General features: G+C 66.0%; 1 protein-coding gene across 1 annotated transcript in view; it reads left to right on the top strand.

Moving 5' to 3' along the window:
* Positions 1-4,652, top strand: part of SLBP (stem-loop binding protein) — a 72,095-nt gene that overhangs the window by 12,798 nt on the left and 54,645 nt on the right. The gene's annotated exons all lie outside the window — the stretch shown is intronic.

A 4,652-nucleotide genomic window follows, 5' to 3' on the forward strand; every position in this document is an offset into this window, starting at 1 on the left:
CCCAGCCACCCAGTCACCAGGTGTGTTCCCAGAACCCAGCTGGGCAGGGTTGGGTGGGGAGGGAGGGGTTGGGCCTTGCCAAGGCCCCCCTGTCCTGCAGTCCCCCTATCAGGCTAGGCCAGACCCTCAGCTAGCAAGGGTGCCTGGTGTGCTGCCTCCAGCCCTGCATGGCCTAAAACCTCCCAGTCCCCAGCCCTGCCCTCTGGAGGTCTGATGAGTGTGCAGGGTCCAGGAAACAGAGGGGAGGCAAAGTTGCAGTGGGGGACTGGTGGGGAGGGGGCTAGTGAGGAGGGGGCGCAGTGGGGAAGGGGAAGATGGGGAGGGGCCATGCTGAGGAGGAGGCAGGTGGGGAGGGGACAGGTAGGGAGGGGGCAGGTGGGGAGAGGGCAGGTGGGGAGGGGGTGTGGTAGGGAGGGGGCACATTGGGTGGGGAGGGGGTGTGTTGGGGAGGGGGCACATTGGGTGGGGAAGGGGTGCAGTGGGGAGGGGGTGCAGTGGGCAGGGGGTAGAGGCAGGTGGGGAGGGGGCGTGTTGGGGAGGGGGCACATTGGGTTGGGAAGGGGTGTGGTGGGGAGGGGGTACAGTGGGGAGGGGGTGCAGTGGGGAGGGGGTGCAGTGGGGAGGGGGTGCAGTGGGGAGGGGGGGCCTGTTGGGGAGGGGACATGGTGGGAAGGCGGTGCAGTGGGGAGGAGGCACGTTGGGTGGGGAGGGGGCGTGGTGGGGAGAGGGCAGGTGGGGAGGGAGCAGGTAAGGAGGGGGCCTGTTGGGGAGGGGGCATGTTGGGTGGGGAGGTGGCGCTGTGGGGAGGGGGCGCTGTGGGGAGGGGCAGGTGGGGAGGCCCCGTGGGGAGGCCTGGTGCGGGCCCAGGTGACTCCTCGTCGCCCCAGGGTGGGGGCCCCTCCCGGAGGCCTGTGGCCAGGCGGTAGGAACGGCCTGTCAGGAGTGCGGTCAGCCCGGGTCTGCAGAAGGAGCTCCGGTGGCCCAATGGCGCCCCCTGCAGGCTACTGGGGTCCAAAGGCTCAGGCAGAAGCCCCGGGAGTTCGGGGTCCCCACAGCTCCGGGGCAGCCAGGATGTACACGTTCCAACCCTCCAACCCTCCAACCCATGACACAGGCGGCACGCGCACCTGCCACCTGAGCACACCCCAAGGAAGGCCTGGGCTCGGGCAGAAGCCCCTCCTTGGACCTCGTCCAGCCCCAGCCCTGTGGGGACAGGGCTTTTCCCCAACGTGCTCCAGCTTCCTGGGCGGCTGCTGGCCGGATCCTGCCCCTCACAGAGCTCCCTGAGAGAGACAAGAGATGTGTGCTTGGCCCACCAGGGCAGTCCGGCGCCGGGGCTTAGTCCCCAGGCCTCAGGGGGTCCTTCCCGGAAGGTGGAGTGATGGGCTGGAGGAGGGACCTCCGGCACCCACATGGACTTGCAGGGACCCTCACTGGCGTGGACCTTGGGGGACCAAAAGGGGTCTGGGGTTCAGCCTGGGCTGGGGACAGCCCCTGAGTCCATGGGAGGGTGACCTGGGTCTGCCTGTGGGCCGGGTGAACTCTCTCCCAGGGCTCAGGTTGGCTAGGGCAGAGTGGGGGCTGCAGAGGGGTTGCCTGGCAGGGAACGCCCGGACTGTGGTCAGCTCGTCCTGGCCTGTCTCCCTTCCCCCCACCTCCTCTTCCATCCGGCCCTGTGGCTGGTGGCCCCTGGAGAGAGCATGGGGGCACGGGAGTGAGCTTGGAGGGGCAGCCCCACCGACCCTGTTGAAAAGGTCTTGACCAGCCCAGGGAGGCAGCTGCAGGTTCCACTCCTGGGTGGCCTTAGAGGAGTGGGGGTGCCCCACAGACCTGGCTTCTCCACGTGGGGCTGAGCCCTGCACTCCCCTCGGGATTCGGATATTGGCTGCAGGGGGAGCCGGGCAGTGGGTGGGCATCAGGCTGGACGGCTCCTCGGATGGCGGGTCTCATCCTGCCTGGGACCAGATGGCTTGTACCACAGACACGTGTTTCTCCGGGGTCTGGAGGCGCCAAGTCCGCAATCAGGGTGCTGGCGGATCAGTTCCTCCAAAGTGTTCTCCCAGCCTGCTGCCTTTCCACAAGGACACTAATCCCAGCAGACCAGGGCCTCACCCTCACGGCTTCGTCTAACCCTCACCCCTCCCTCCAATGGGGCACGTTGGGGGGTGTTTCTGAGCCCTGCCCTGAGCTGTGGGAAGGGCAGAGCCCAGCGCTGCCTCCATGACTGTGCATGAGGACTCCCACGGAGGTGGCCCCTAGGACAGCTCCTGTTTCCTTGAGCCCCCGTCCTGGCGGGAGGCCCACAAGGCGACTGAGTGGATGTGCAGGGGGTCCGGGGCTGCGGAAGTCCGGGCCACGGCTGCGTGCCCAGCTCAGGTCATGTTTACCAGGCAGGCCAGTGCCAGGGCCCCCGCCCGGCCTCGCAGCCCTGAGTTAACTCAGGCTCCAGGATAAACACCCATTCAGCCACACAAGGCCCCTTTGTCCTGGGAGAGAGGCTCCCAGCCCAGGATGCTGCCTGGTGGCCGGTGTCCTCGGCGCGGCCCCAGGCCCGGCCGGGTGCCCTGACACGTCCAGCCGCCCTGCATGGCCTTCTCCGGGCAGGCTCCCGGCTTGGCTCAGAGAGGCCCCAGCGGGGGACAGGGCCCTGGGCAGCTGTTGGAGGAGCCGGGCCAGACTGGCAGGGCTGAGTGAGGAGGAGGACCTGGCAGCCGCCTTGTGTCCTGAGATCTCGTGAGAGCAGAGCTGACCCTGCAGAGAGAGGTGGGAGTCCTGCGGCCGGACATGCCTGTGGGCAGCGGGGAGGCCGAGGCGAGCCGTGCTGCCCATGGGGCAGCTGGTGAGCTCTGGAGGCTCCAGGGTCCTTCTGCTCCCCCATATTCTCAACCCCAAGCAGGAGAGGGGGCCCCACACCCTGTGCTTGGCCCGCCTCCCCCAGCCAATGACCACTGGTCTGTGGGCCTCAGTTTCTTGTCTGTGAAGTGGGTCATGGCAGGCTCTCAGAGGCCCCTCAGCCAGGGACTGCACCCTATTATTACCCAGGCTCAGGGCTGAGATGGGGGTTGCTGCCCAGGGGAGGGAGGGGTGAGATGGTCCTGGGAGGCCAGTCGGGAGGTGCTGCAGGAGCACAGGTGGGCTGAGGAGGGCAAGGAGAGTGGCCCCCAGCCCCCCCCACCCCGTCGAGGCTGGCCCAGTCCCTGCCCCAGCCATGACTGGTCACGGCCCGCTGTGGCCGTCCATCCCTGTGACAGGCTCCCTCCTCCAAATGTACTAAGAACAAACGCGCTCTCCTGCCCTTGGGGACACCCCAGTGGCCACCCCAGGCTGAAGTCCCCAGGAGGCTCCTCAGCCTCCCTGGCGGTTCATGCAGCTTCTTGGCACCCCAGCCCCGCCCCTTCAGGGTGTCACCCACCTGGTCCGGTCCCTGTGTGGCCCACAGCGGCAGTGACACCTGGCGGCAGCTGGCGGTGGTGGTGCACCCACCTGAGGGCCAGTACTGGGGTGCTGCTCACCAGGGTAAGGCGCAGACTTGCAGAGCCTTGGAAGCAGGTCCTGGGACTGCAACCCCCAGGCTCAGACACTACTGGGGCCAGATGACTGCGGCCAGATCTCAGTCATCCAGGTCCCTCCCTATGTGGGGAGCCCCACTCTCCAATGATGGAAGAAAACGGCTCTTCTGGACGGCGTGATCTGCGCACAGCAGCAGTGACCCCCAGGAACAGGTTCCAGCATCAACCCTTGGTCCTGCCCAGCCCCTCAGGAGACCCTGGCCCTCTGGCTGGTGCTGGGGTCCTAGGTACCATGGTTGAACCCAGCGACCAGCATCTCTCAACTTGGTGCCCACGGCTCCTGGGATGCCCCAGCTGGGCCGAGCCTCTGCCTGTCCAGAAGGGCTCCTGGAACTGTCCTGGGTTCCAGTGCGCCTGTCCAAGTTTGAGATCCGCAGGACGGGACTGTGGGGTGAGGGTTGGGAAGGAAGCCCTGCCATGTGGAGACAGAACTTCCTCAGGGAAACCTGTTTTGCTCTGAAGCCTCCATGCCCCTGAGGATGACGGGGGCTGAGCAGCTGCACCTGCAGGGGCCTCCCTCCACACCCACACCTAGGTGAGCGCTCAATTAGCTGAGGCTGCAGGCTCGCCAGGTCGGCACCAGAATCAGAGCCACCAGCACGCACGCCTGGCTGTTCATGGTTTTTGTTTTATATGAAAACTTCCCCATCTCTACTAAAAATACAAAAAATTAGCCAGGCGTGGTGGCGGGTGCATGTAGTCCCAGCTACTCGGGAGGCTGAAGAATGGCGTGAACCCGGGAGGTGGAGCTTGCAGTGAACTGAAATCGTGCCACTGCACTCCAGCCTCGGCTACAGAGCGAGACTCCATCTCAAACAACAACAACTTGAGTCAATTTGGACTTCGATGTGTGTACCTGAGGCCACAACCATGTAGCCAGCCTGAGGTGGCTGGGGCAGACTGGGCAGACCTGAGCCTCCTCCAGCCACTGGCTGTCCCTGCCCTCAGCAGGGCAGCCTGAGCCTGGGGCAGGCAGGGACCAAGTGGCCAGCTCTGAGGGAAAGGGAGGCGCCTGCAGATGGGCTCAGCCTCAGGCCAGAGCTGGGAAGCCTTTGCTTCATCAAGACCAGAGCGGCTTCAGGG

Source organism: Macaca thibetana, chromosome 5, assembly GCF_024542745.1.
Source record: "Macaca thibetana thibetana isolate TM-01 chromosome 5, ASM2454274v1, whole genome shotgun sequence".
In the NCBI taxonomy this organism is placed as follows: Eukaryota; Metazoa; Chordata; class Mammalia; order Primates; family Cercopithecidae; genus Macaca; species Macaca thibetana.